Source organism: Lathyrus oleraceus, chromosome 2, assembly GCF_024323335.1.
Source record: "Lathyrus oleraceus cultivar Zhongwan6 chromosome 2, CAAS_Psat_ZW6_1.0, whole genome shotgun sequence".
Lineage (NCBI taxonomy): Eukaryota > Viridiplantae > Streptophyta > Magnoliopsida > Fabales > Fabaceae > Lathyrus > Lathyrus oleraceus.
In genome coordinates this window covers 378,023,950-378,038,575 of record NC_066580.1, presented here as the reverse complement: position 1 = coordinate 378,038,575, position 14,626 = coordinate 378,023,950, and positions in this window count along the sequence as shown.

Genomic DNA, 14,626 nt, shown 5'->3' with positions numbered 1-14,626 from the left:
AAAGGGCAAACCCATTGAGTATCTCTGCCCGATCGTCGAGACTATTATCCGCCTTAGGGTGACCTGATTAGAATTTACCTGTGAGGGGAGGGTGATTCTTTCAGATGCATGTTCAGATGGTGACTCAGATGGTGACTAATGGTTCAGTTGATCAGAGTCCTATTTATAAGTCGGATTTATGGTCATTTATTGCGGTGACGCCGGAATGCTGTCCGAGTTATTTATCAGTGGGGATCCGTTTATTTCAGGATTCCCCGGGCCGATTCAGATGATTATGGGTATCTGCCAAGAGATGGTTTGATGATGATGATGATGATGTATCTGTCTTCCGTTTATTTCGGAATCTCAAGTTGGATTTGTGGTTACATATTCCCTCAGATGGTTGTGATCAGTCCAGAGATCCGAGCTGTGACTCAGAGTAACAGATGATCAGAGGACTTGGAGGATGGCAATGCATTGCATTCATACATCTGCATCGTTCTCATTTTGCATTCATCTGCACCAAACCTACGTCTAGCCATATGGGGAGTATTATGGATTGAGAATCTGGTTGAGAGACATCTGGATGTCAAAATGTTATTGGTGAAATATTATCTGTCTCGATGAAACCAGAATCAAAGGACAGAATCTTCCTCATATGGATAGACGTTGCATTCATGCATATTAACCTGTTTGCTGTTTTGCAGGAATCATTGCTCGTGCTCGTAGAGTTGTACCTTTGCACTCGACCCGTCCTCACAGATACTTCACCAGACGCAATACTCCCAGACTGATGGATCTTCCCAACGCCGACATCCTCGAACTGAAAGAGATGGTGAGGGATTTGTTCAGTGTTGTGAAAGGGCTTGCCTTGGGGCAGAAAGCCATGGCCGAGAGATTGGAAAGGATTGAGGGCTGGATGATCAAGGAGAAAGTTCAGGGAAAGGCTCTGTCATCCGAAGTAACAAATCCCTCTGGCTCTGTAGTGAAGAAATCCCTTGACAGTGGTCAGCCCAAGAAGAAGGTTGAATCAGGTGGTGCGCAGACTAAAAGAGAATGCGGTAAGGATCGTTACCACCCTTATGCTGCCACCGTAACCATTCCTGTTGGTGATTCATCTGCACAACAGCGGCAACCACCACCTCAACAGAGGACACAAAGAGCAATGGGCCAAGTGAGAGGAAAGGGGGTTGATCGTCATTTTGACAAGCCACCCATGACGTATGCTCTTCTGTTTAAAAAGTTGATGGATCTGGGGATGGTTCAGCCAAGGATGTTAGCTCCATTGAGATCAGATCAGAGGCCACCTAACTATAATGAGAACGCCAGGTGTGAATTCCATTCTGGTGCGCCTGGGCATAACATTGAGGGTTGTAGAGCCTTCAAGCATACTGTCCAAGACCTGGTGGATTCAAAAGCAATCAACTTTGCTCCATCTCCCAACGTTAATGCCAATCCCATGTCGGCACATGGTCAGGCGATGGTGAGTGCAGTTGCTGAAGATTCGGATCACGCCTGTGGGATGGGTGAAGAGACTGATGGTAACTGCAAGTTTGATGGTTGGATAAAGCCGTGCGCACCAGGGATGGGAATCCAGAACTGGAAGGCCTAAAAAAGATCACCACTGTTACTCATTCGGAAGAGTAATGATTTCTGTTTTGATTTTATCTGCATGAAAGCCATACGTGTTGCCCGACACGTAATGGTTCATTGTAAGGGCCACCTCATGTTTCATTTTGCAACATTTCTGCATCATTAATAAATGGATGTTTTTCAGTCAAAAAACGGTGTTCCCTGTTTTTCATTTATTTTTGCAGTTTAAAAACAAATAAAAATGGCAATGTTTGTTTTCATTTCACCTTTTTGATTTGTCTCGTTCCGAATTCAAAAATAATTCTCCGGATCTCGTTGATAACAATTTGGTTACACCTCATATGACTTCGACAATCCAATCTATCTTGCTGAAGAAGAAGACGAAGAAGATTGTGATCTGCTGGAATTAACCAGGATGTTGAAACAAGAGGAGAGGGTGATTCAGCTGCATGCGGAGCGGATTGAGATTGTTATTCCAAGCACCGCCGAGGTCAGGAAGGAAGTGAAATTGGGGCCGCTTCAGAGGCAAGTCGAGAGCAGAATGGTAGCCATGTTAAAAGAGCATGTGGACACCTTCGCCTGGTCATGTCAGAATATGCCAGGGTCGGATACCGATGTCGTTGTGCACGAGCTATCATGGAGAAAAGACTGTCCTCTAGAGAAGCAGAACGCCAGTGCCTGTATCAGAGAGCCATGGTGACTTTGTTTCATGATATGATTCATCATGAAATTGAATGCTATGTTGATGACATGATAGCAAAGTCCCAAACAGAAGAGGGGCATCTGGCAGACCGGGGCAAGTCGGTTGACCAATTGAGACAATTCAAACTGAGGTTGAATTCAGATAAGTGAGGGCACTATCAGAGTGCGGTCCGGTAAGCTGTGGGGTTCGTTGTAAGGGAGGAATCGAGGTTCATCCTGCTAAAAAAAAATGTAAAAAAAAAAAGAAAGAAAAATGCCTGAACCGAGAAAGAAAAAGAGAGGTTCGTGGTTTCTTAGAAAGATTGAACTACCTGTCATGGTTCACATCTCATCTAACAGCCACGTGTGAACCCATATTCAGGATGTTGAAAAAAAATCAAACGGTCAGGTGAAATAATGATTGCCAAGGGGCATTGAAAAATAAAAGAATATAAGTTGCAGGAGCCTCTGATTCTGATGTCTCCTGTGGAGAGAGACTGTTAATCTGGTACTTGACAGCCCTCGAGGGGTCTACGAGGTGTATTGGGGCAGCATGACTAGTCTTGTCGAAAAGAGCATGCAATTTACCTTAGCAAAAAGTTTACCGACTGTGAAACAATACATTCACTGTTCGAGAAAACTTGTTGTACTTTGGCATAGGCTGCTCGCCGACTGAGACAGTGTATGCTGGTTCATAACACTTTGTGGATTTTCGAGATGGATCCGATCAAGTATGGGTGTGAGAATCCAGCATCGACCGGATGGGTTGTGAGGAGCAAAATAATGTTGACTGATTTGTGGTGCTCTCAGAGAGCAATCAAGGGGTATTGTCTGATTACATTGCCCAACAACCCATTGAGGATTGTCAACCGATGAAGTTTGGATTCCCTGATGAGGACATCTCGAGGTGCTCTGATCGAAAGATTGAGAGTGACCGATCCCGGAGGAGGGGCCTGACCCCAAATCCGAACGGATTTTGATGTTTGATGGGGAGGTTAAGGTGAATAAGCTTTTGTTGCCCGGATAACGTTTGAAGGCACCGACGGTGTGATTGAGTAGGAAGCTGGTATCCGGGGTATCAAACGTCGGTGCATACATCTACTGGGGCAACTCCTTTCTCATTGGTATGGAATGGAGGTTGTATTACCTGTTGAGGTTCAGATTCCCTCTTTGAGAGTCCTGATGGACGTGAAATTGCAAGAGGCTGAATGGGTAAGGACCCGGTATGAAGAATTAAGCCTGATAGAGGAAAAGAGGCTGGCAGCCATCTGTCATGGGCAGTTATACCAGCAACAGATGAAGCGTGCTTTTGACAGAAAGGTACGACCTCGGGTATATCACGTGGGTGATATGGTGCTGAAAAGGATCCTTCCTCCTCAAAATGATCGTAGGGGCAAATGGACACCGAATTATGAAGGTCCATTCGTGGTCAAGAAGGTTTTCTCTGGCGGAGCCTTGTTGCTAACGACCATGGATGGCGAGGATTTTCCATCCCCTGTGAATGCGGACGCAGTTAAAAAATACTTCGTGTAAAGAGACCCGCTGGACGAAAAGAATAAAATAGTCCAGGCAAAAATGGGCATCCTGGCGAACCAAAAACAGAAAGAAAGGTTCGGGCAAAAATTAGGGATAAAAGAAAAAATGTACACCCGGCAAGTCGAAAACCTGAAAAGGCGACTTGGGCAAAAAAGGGTATCCCGGTGGACTGAAAACCCGAAAGGGCGGTCCAGGCAAAAGAGGGATTGAAACGAATAACTGCGTCTAGCATGATCGTTTGTGCTTTGGTTAAAGCATCATGGATAATACCCGGTAGGGATCAGTCGGAATCGTCTTGTCCAGAAGGCAGAGAGTAAGGAGAGTCTGAGGACATATGGGGTGTAACCGAGTTGGAACTCGATGAGATCACGGGTTTCACATTGCCATTAGGATAGATTTTTCCTTTTGTGCGCAATTACCTCTTTTCAGGAATTGCTTCCTTTGTATTGCTCAATTTGAGCCACACACTTTTCTAATCAATAAAATGCATATTCAGTCAAATAATTTTGTTTTTTGTTTTCATTACCGCTTTGATTGCAAAAACATTCAGATATTTTTGATAAAGAATCTTGCATTTTAAGACATACAGGTCCCTTCCAATGCATGTTTATAAGATTGAAAGCTTGAAATCTTATTCGGAAGGTTGGGTGACCCAAGTGTTGAAATCTTGACACGCCTGGGGCACGGTTTTATCTAACGATCCGTTCTGCAGGAACTGTTAGATATTTTCGCTCACTTGCAGGTTGTGATGTGGAAGCTTTATAATAGATCCCCAGAGAGTTCGCTCACGGATGAATATGAAGGAACGACGAAGTGACGTTGAGACGTACGACGATCCTTGATTTTAATCAAGAAGACTCTTCAAAGTCGGAAGATTGGAAAGTCTGTGGAAATTCCCCGCAGAGTCTGATCAGGGACAAGCAAGATGGAGAACGGTGAATAGACGTCGAGACGTCCGACGACCTTTGGAATTAATCAAGAAGACTCTTCAAAGTCGAAAGATTGAAAAGTATGTATAAGTCCCAGGAGTACGCTTTCCGTCGAGCGCGGAGCGACTTGGAATACAAGATGATGGAGCAGAAAAGGTCCAGACGAGTCTGGAAATTCTCAAAAGTGAAAGTCGGTACGAGATTGGGAGGTGGATACCATGGTTCGACGAGTCGACGGGTGTTCTGTACCAACTTTTCTCATTTCCCCAGCTAGGTCCCCAAGCAGAATTAGAGGACCAACTCCCCAGCAGATCCAAGGTCTATGGATCCCCAGCCGAGTCAGGATGGTTATTCCCGGCTGGTTTAAAACGGTGTTTCCTCAGCAGCCAGGTCTGAAGGTTGCCATTCCCCGAGTGGAGCGGGTTTCAATGAAATATATCTCCAGCAGTGTTCATCCTACCAGTGGATTGGACGAGTTTCCGTAGCAGATGGATTTCTGCATTCCCAGCTGAGTTGATTCTACCTATGGATTGCATGGGTTGTCCCCAGCGGAGTGGCATTCGTTTTCCCTAGCAGGGTTTGGATGGTTATCCCCAGCAGGTGTCAGATCGATGTTTCCCCAGTCGCCAGGCCTGGAGGTTGCTGTTTCCCCAGCGGAGTATCTGTGAGCATTTCCCCAGTGAAATCGTCAGGTATCTGTGAGGGTTTCTCGAAGCAGAGTCGAGATTTATATCCTCAGCAAGTCAAAGACTGTTGTATCCCCACAGAGTGTTGGTGGTTCTTATTCCCAGCATTTCCTCGAGCGGATTGGGTGCAAAGGAGGTGTTTCCCCAGCAAGGGTTACCTTTTCCCAGCAGCAGTATTATTCCCCAGCAGGGTGGAATCGGAATATTGACGAGTTCCTCAGCAGAGTGTCTCGTGCTCCTCAGAAGAGTCCCTTGAGGGGGATATTTTTTATGCATTCATCATGTAGAGTAAGCATAGCATGTTGCATAGAAAAAATAATAAATCGCGTAGCATTTCCATAATTATGGAGCATTACGCAGAAAAAGATCATGCATCATTGTTGCAAGCATAGAGCTAGTCTCAAGCCGTGGTTACCGTTTGAGAGGTGGTTGTGCCAGAAAGCGAAGATGTTACTCTGTGGAGTTTAGCATCATGACGTCAGATCAGCAATGTTCCCCAGTAGTGCGATATTGGAGGAAATGTTTCCGTCGGACAGAGATGGAAATAAAATCAGAGGACGTTACGCGATCAGCGCGATTCAAGCCGTGGTTACCGCTTGAGAGGTGGTTTTATCAGACAGTGAAGGTGTTACTCCGAGGAGTCTAGCATCATGGTTTTAATCAAGGATATTCCCCAGTAGTACGATACTTGAGGGTAAGGTTCTGTCGAGCAGAAATGGGAATGTTAATCAAGAAAGTTTCGGGGTTCAAGAAAAACAAGAAAGAAGATAATCCCCAGCTAAACGCGAAGTGTTTGTCTGCCAGGGTTGAATAGAAAGCAGTCGGCTCAGGGCTTGTCATCCTCAGCATGGGTCGTTGTGGCATTCCGGCCAGTTTCCGATTTCCAGATCGAAGAGGTTCTCAACAGTCAGGACGAAGAACTTGTGGCATTCCGGCCAGTTTCCGATTTCCAGATCGAAGAAGTTCTCAACAGTCAGGACGAAGAACTTGTGGCATTCCGGCCAGTTTCCGATTTCCAGATCGAAGAGGTTCTCAACAGTCAGGACGAAGAACTTGTGGCATTCCGGCCAGTTTCCGATTTCCAGATCGAAGAGGTTCTCAACAGTCAGGACGAAGAACTTGTGGCATTCCGGCCAGTTTCCGATTTCCAGATCGAAGAGGTTCTCAACAGTCAGGACGAAGAACTTGTGGCACTCCGGCCAGTTTCCGATTTCCAGATCGAAGAGGTTCTCAACAGTCAGGACGAAGAACTTGTGGCATTCCGGCCAGTTTCCGATTTCCAGATCGAAGAGGTTCTCAATAGTCAGGACGAAGAACTTGTGGCATTCCGGCCAGTTTCCGATTTCCAGATCGAAAAGGTTCTCAACAGTCAGGACGAAGAACTTATGGCACTCCGGCCAGTTCCGATTTCCAGATCGAAGAAGCTCACGATGATTAGATCGATGCAGCTTGCGGCAATCCGGCCAATTTCCCGGTATCCAGACCGAAGTGGTATCCAGACCGAAGAGGTGTTCAGACCAAAGTGGTGTTCAGGCCAAGAAAATGAAAAAAGATCAGAAAATTTCGGGGTTCAAGAAAAGCATAAGAAAGGAATAATAATCCCGAGCGGATGAGTGGTGTTCAGGCCATGGTTATCCCTGTGTTACCATTTATTTTGGTATCCAGGTCGACAGTTTCATTTTGGGGTTCAAACCGAGTTTTCTCCGTACCAGACGGATTTTTGTTCAAGGTTGTTCTTCGCCGATTCTGACGGGAATTGTTAATTATTATCCCATCAGAGTGCAAATTGTTCGTCTGTTCTTGGTATTCAATCACTCTTCATCCTGATCATCTGAAAGCCGAGGCTATTCATATCGACAGGTTCACAGTGGATTGAATAGGGGCAGCTGTAACACCTCAAAATTTGCCCTTCTCTCTTGGGACTAGCATAGCATATTGCATATCATTTTTTAGGTCATTAGGCATTTCATATTGCATATCATGTGGTTACATTGTGCAAGCCATTCTCCCAAGTCTTGATCAGAAGATGAGGAAGGCAAAGTGCAAGCTAGGGTTTCATTGGACTGGTCATTGATCATCTGAGGATGTGGAGGTCCAAATTAGGGTTTCATGGTTCTCAAAGGAGATTGGTATTCATCTTGATTACAATGATTCATCATCATCATCTTGGTTTGATTTCATCAAGTGTTGAAGCAGATTCCTTGAGATTAGGATTTTGACCACTGGTCAACCCTAATCAGTTGCATTGGGCCAATCAGGGCATGATCAGGAGATGGGGTCTATGATGGATATGAAGATCATTTCATGATTATATGGAGATTATTGAGGCTAGGGTTTCACCCTTGAGCCATTTCATCAGGAGATTGGAGCTCAGATTGATCAGTGCATTGTCAAATTCATCTATCAGTTGGAAAAGTCAACTGTGGTCAACTGTGCATGATTTAATGGATTTGGAGGTGAAAATGAGTTGGATACACTTCATTCATGTTGGAACAAGTGTTATTGGACATTGCAAAGCTTAAGAATGGAGAAAATCAAGTCAGGACAGAAATTGCCAAAAATAGAAAGTGACTTGTAATGGAAGTTTCCAAAAATGGAAAGTTTTTGACCTCAAAATTACATGTCCAAGGAAGCTTCAAATGAAAATTTGTTCAACATGAAAGTTGTAGATCTTGGTCTCACCTTTCCAAAAAGTCCAAGAACTTGAAATTCCCATGTATGGTTGGCAAGTTATGGTCCATTCAATTTCAAAAATGACCCATAATCAGAGGGGCATAACTTCCACATGGAGTGTCCAAATTGAGTGATCTTTTTATGCACAAACTCCATTTGACATGTACTTTCATGGTGCATAATTGGATTTCATCAAAAATGGTCAATGCAAAAAGTCAAATTTCAAGTGTACAGTTAAAGATCCAGGGGCAAAATTGTCCAACTTGAGAAATAATGGGAATTTTTGAATGGGGATTTTTGCAACACCTCACAAATGATATTTGGAAATGGTTTGAATGCTCATAACGTGTCAAGGCCTCATGGTTTGAGAACTCACTTTTGAAATGGACTTGAAAATGCATAACAGTGCCATGACATGTGGAAAATGAGAAATACACATCCAATGAATATGGGACAAGTTGCAACACATCATAACAGATATTTAGAGCATGTGTGAGCTGTCAAATACAGCTGTCATTGGCCTGTGGTGAAAGTACCATTTTGCCCTTGCTTTGAAAATGACATTTTGCTAAACACATTCTATTTTGTTAATTAAGGTGATTAAGTGTGGATTAAGCTGAGGTATATATTCCTAATCATAACCAACTCATAACAGAATTCACATTTTCCAAAATCTCAATCTCTTTTCCCTCCAAATTCACCAAAAACTCTCAAGAACACATCAAGCAAATTGAAGCATAACTCTTCCAATTCTCCATGAAATCACGAGTTTCTTTTTGATTCAAGCTCCAATCATCATCTTCTTCTACTGTTTTGGCAATTCATCATCAAAAGCCTCACCATTCGCAACTGTTCATTAGAGGTGCATCAATGGCATTTGGAGATTTCTTCCACTAGAAGCGAATTCGAGCCAAGCTACAAGTTGCATTCACCTTCTTATATCTTCTACTTGATCTGTTTTTGGAATTTGCGCATCAAAACATCACGAATCACGACTGTCATCAAACAAAGGTGCGAATTCGAATCTCATGGTTTTGTAAATTGTTATATGCATTGTGTAGATCGTTCATCGTAGGTTAGCGTGAAACTTGTGGTTTATGAAATGATTAAGTATTAAGAGAGATATCTTGATTTCAAGTTTTGTGTTCATTCCTTTCCAAGCTCGATTCGTGATGTACAGTGGAAATTAATAAAAATCGTTAGCATATTAGTGATGAGCATTGAGAGAGGAAGAGAATGATGTACGGTTTATGCGTTTTGGTGAAAAAATGAGCGAAACCGAATTTGCCGTTCCAAGCTCATGAACATGCCGTGCGAAGAAGGAAGACGATATTCTGGAATTGTTTTTCGTTTGATGCACTTCACTGCCATTCCAATTTTGAAAGCTGTTTCCCTCCAAGCACGGCCAATAAGGAAGTGACACCGCATTAATGAGTTTGGACTGGCCTGGGATTATTGCGAAAATGCCACTGTAATTTAATTTAATTCGTTTTCACACTAAATAATTATTCCATAATTTAACAAACTTTAAAAAATCATAGAAAATTAATTAATAGTCAAAAAAATATGAGGATTTTTTCTATAGTTCCCATTTTCTCTCTAGAATTTTATGGATATGATTTTCAAGGTTGTGCATGGTGGAAAATTGGTTTGACCTAGGGATGTTTGACTTAGGTCATTTTTGTATGCATTTTGCCATTTCCATTGTGAAATACTCATGCTTTAAAAGAAATTCTTGAAATTTTTTGTGGTGATTGTGGACATGTTGATGGTGATTTACATGTAAAGTTTGTGAATTTTGGATACCTGTGGAGTGAGATATGATTTTTTGAACGTAGGTGTGACAATTTGTGTCACACCTAACTAGGGCAACTTCATGAAATTATTTTCCTAGCCTATGCTTGTTGAAATGAATTGAAATTTTGCATGGATGATCATTGACATGTTGAGATGCTATGTGAATTTTTCTGGATTTTTATATGGCATTTTCAATTTGATTGATATTTTTCATCTCTGTATGTCAATTATGCAAGTTCATATGACACATGTTTGTAAATTTAATGTGAAATTCTCATATGGTTTTAGATGAACATGAAATTTGGTATGCTGGTTGTAGACACATTGTAGGACATCCCTGTTTTGGTCCCATTCATTTCTTAATTGTGTTCATTGACTTATGAATTTTTGAAGTGAATGCATGTGTTGATGCTTTGGTTTGGCTTGAATAATTGTGTCTGTATTTCTTGATTTTCATTGACATAGTTCCTTTTGTCCAATTGAGCTGAAAATTGACATGCTATACCTTGAATGTGTCCTGTTCAGGTGTGAATTATTTGAGGATTTTTGGAATTATTTTGGTATGCTTTTGATGGAATTCATTCTGTTTGGACATTGGATGTTGCATTTGACCTAGTTTGTGATGTTTTGGTCATGAAATGAATATGATGAATGATATGAGTATGGGATCAATTGCATTGGTTTTATATTTGTGTGAATTTGATTTTGGTTGAGGATTACTTGCTGTTTAGAATTTTTTCTCCCTTTTGGGCCCTAGGCTTGGCCTAGTGGTCTAGTTTCTCACAATTGGATTGACTTTTCAGGATGAAATGCATGATGCTTAAGGAGAATGCTTCAAGTCAATTAAATTGAGATTGTTTGGTGTTATGAACTAACATGAATTTGTTTTGTAGGTTGTGAAGCTTGAGCTTGAGCTTATAGCTTGCCTTTGTGTGCATTAATCTGTATAGTCTGACTGATTAACATTTGTTGTTTATTGTTGTTTGTCTGAGTACTGATGATACTTGATTGATTTCAGGTACATTTAGTTGCTTACAGTTCTTTAAGAACTTGCTTGCTGCTGCTTGGTTTTTAAACCACTTGAGGTAGGACTTCTATTCTTCATGTAGTTTGGAGACCCGGTCTGTTATTTGGCCGGGCAAAATGTCTGAAGTCCTCCTTAAGAGGCGATGTTTGTGATTGTTTAAAATTGTGCCTAAGCAGGTAAAGTCCTTAATCAAGGCGATTGGTGGAAGCCAAGGGATATGCAATCTATCCCCCACTATTCTGTGAGTCGTCCCTCTGCTCACACGGCTGTGTGTTGATGCATTGGGACACAAACCCAAGATCCTGTGCTGTTGCACAATCGAGTCAGAGTCTTTGAGCGTAGAAGGGTCCCTCCATTCTGGACCCACGCTCCTTTGTCTAAAAGCTCTCCCTGGTCAGGGATAAGAGCTGTGAGGTCTCATCCTCACTTCACCTTTTCATCTGCTTCACCTTAGCCTCGTAATGGCAAGGTTAAGAGCGAATAATACCCATTGTACAGACGACTTGCTTCGGCAGTCAAACCCATTGTTTGAGCCCACTTGATTGGTTATAGTGTGTGCTTTGTGAATATTTGTTTGGCATGTTTGTTTGAGATGCTTGAATTGTCTGATGCTTGTATGCTTGCTTCTTTCCTGGATAGGATTAGTTTGCAATTGTGCAAGTAGGTAGAAACCTGAACGTAGGGTAACGATGCATGACAACACTAGGCTCGAGTCCAGCTCCCTGGTAGTGTGTCTTCCCTTGGTTTCTGGCTAGTTTTTTCTTTCCCTTTAGGGGGAACTACATCGCCCTGATCCTTGTTCCAGACGAGGTATGTAGGCAGGAGGTCGTGCGAGACCTCTCCGGGCACCTTTTTTTCTTTTTGTGTGTGTTTACCTGTTATCTGATTGTGTGTTTGGTTCGAATGCCGACGTAAGTCCAGTGATTGGCGGTCGGGCTCCACGTTTGCCGTTTTGTGCGTGTTTTGGTTCGGATGCTGACGTAATTCCATCGAGTGGTTGTCGGGCTCCATGTTTGCCATCTGTTTATGCGTTTTGTGTTGTTTGGCGTGCGTAAGCCGAACTACAGTGGCTCTGATTCTCGTTCCAGACGAGATATGTAGGCATAGGATGCGATGTCCTATCGAGCTCCCTTCTCTTAACCCCACCTGCGTTCCCTGTGTGTGTGTGATGTTTTAGCAACCTTTTCTTTTTTTAGAGCGTGGATCCCGTCGAGTACGACGGACGTGAGGGGTGCTAATACCTTCCCCTTGCGTAACCGACTCCCTTATCCTTTCTCTTTGGTCGCAAGACCATTTCCTTTCCAGGTTTCTCTGAGCGTTTCCTTTTCCTATCTTGGGATAAATAACGCGCAGTGGCGGCTCTGTGTTGTGTTTTTGTTTGAGTCCCGCCGGTTGTGTTTTTCGCGGATGCGACAGTATCTAGCAACACATCACTGCTACCCAAGACACGAAAATGTCATGTGATTTGGCAAATCCTTTTTGTGATAATACTTATGTGTATAATTACCCTTTTGCCCTTATGTCTATATTGAACATAAGACATAGACCGTGTCATCCTTGTCCAGTTTAATATTGGGCCCGTAGACATTTATCCTGTTACGCAAGATGGGCAAATTCCATCTAGGTCACTCATGTCTCTCAGCATGCTTCGTGGAGTACCCATTAACTATCTTTATGGTCATCCAGTTACGGACAATGTTTGATCAACAATAAAGCACTCAACTTTACATCTAGGGTACATAGTAGTTTCAGGTCAAAGGGTGATATACACCATTATCACCATGAGAATAACTTATGACACTTAGCATAACATTCTATATAGTATTCTCATAGCAAGTCAATCCAGTATAAATATTACTCTCAATATTCATACTTATGTTTAAGACTTGATAACTCCTTATCCATGATCCATGAGATGTGATCATCAGTCTATATACATAATAGTCTTAATGCTTTAATGTTATCCCACTTCACAACAAAGCTCGACTATAAATACTTTAAGAATATTGTCCTTATGTTTAATGGGATCTCATGATTAAGTCACACTTAATACATTAAACGGACTAGCTATTCTATGGACTTTATGAAACAAACATAATAAAGAAAAAGTCTTTTATTATTAATAAATAATTCAATACAAGTACCAAAAGTATTGGTCTATAGGGCTTACACCAACAATTTAATCATTTAAAAATAACTAAATACCCCCCTCATGGTAAAATGACTATTTGACCCTTATCTTCCTAATTTTATTATTCATAAATGATTAGCTTTTTAATCAATATTTTATTTCATTAATTTTACTGGAAAATTAAAAATATGAATGATCTCAATAATACTCTCTTTGTTCCTTTTTAAGTGTCATTTTTTGACTTTTTACACATACCAAGAAAATTAATCATTATTCTTACTTTTTCAACAATAATTCCCCCTTTACCTATGATATCCTTAACTATTTATTACATGTATTTTACTTTTTCTCTCTATATAATGATTACCTAGGGATAAATTTGACAAAGTGCAATTAATATTACCTTGAACTTTGTAAATGATAATTAAAAAGGAACAAAACTTTTTCAAAAAAGAGACACTTAAAAAGGAACGGAGGAAGTAATTCATTAAGACTAACAATATAATATTTAATATGATCTATATTTTGTTTCATTTTTGAATTGATTCAAATGTTTATCTATAAAATCTATTACAAGTTGATGTTGGATTATCTTTTTATATGGTTATCATGTTTTGATGACTTATAGTCTAATTGTTTCTAAACATGGTATGTCTTCTAATCAATAACAAGAATACACTACTATTATCGATATCATGGGTCAGAACCAATCAATGTTTCTGCTATGGTTTTGTAGGAGAGCCGACATCAAATTCATCAATTCTAATTGAATTGCCTGATCTGGCGTGTGGTATCTTTCTGGTGAACACTTAATTTATTTAGTCAAAGAATTTTACAAATATGGTATGAGGTTTCTTGTCTTTTTGTTGCACTGTGAGCTTCATGTGGTGACTTATTTCCTTTGTTTTCTTCGCTTCCATGTCGTCTCCAATCAAGCCACCAAATAGAGGTGCATCTAAACCTCACAGAATATCATTCTAGTGAAGGAGAATAGCGATCCAAAATGCAGCGGAATTTAAAATTTTCTCCTTTAGTGATCCTTACGAATGGGCATGATCAGTGATAGAATCGTTACCTCTTGTGACGATTGAAACCTTTGATGCAGATCTACGGAGCGATCACGAACGTTGAACGATGACAACGCCTCTACTCAGTCCACACGAACGGGTTCCTTCAATCTCAGTGCTAGCTGCTACGAATGAAGGTTTTGAGTGAGAGAGAGAGAAATGAAATTGCAACTACTCAAATGCTTATGCACAAGGGTTCTATTTATAGACCTTCTTATGTGGGCTATAAGCTAAAAGGCCCACTTAAGTGTATGTGGGCCATATTTTATAATATGCCAAAATCACTTAAGCGCGTGGTACCTTACCATATTTCGTATTCAACTTAAGTACATCGTACCTTACGATGTTCTACAATTCACTTAAGTGCATCGTACCTTACGGTGTTTCTTAGTTACTCTATCTCTCATCAATCCTCCCTTTTATGTGTGACCCTGTAGGTTTTCGCGGCATTGGCAATTATATTAAATCACGCATTTAACATAATAAACAGTGAGCGATATCTAGCAACACATCACTGCTACCCAAGA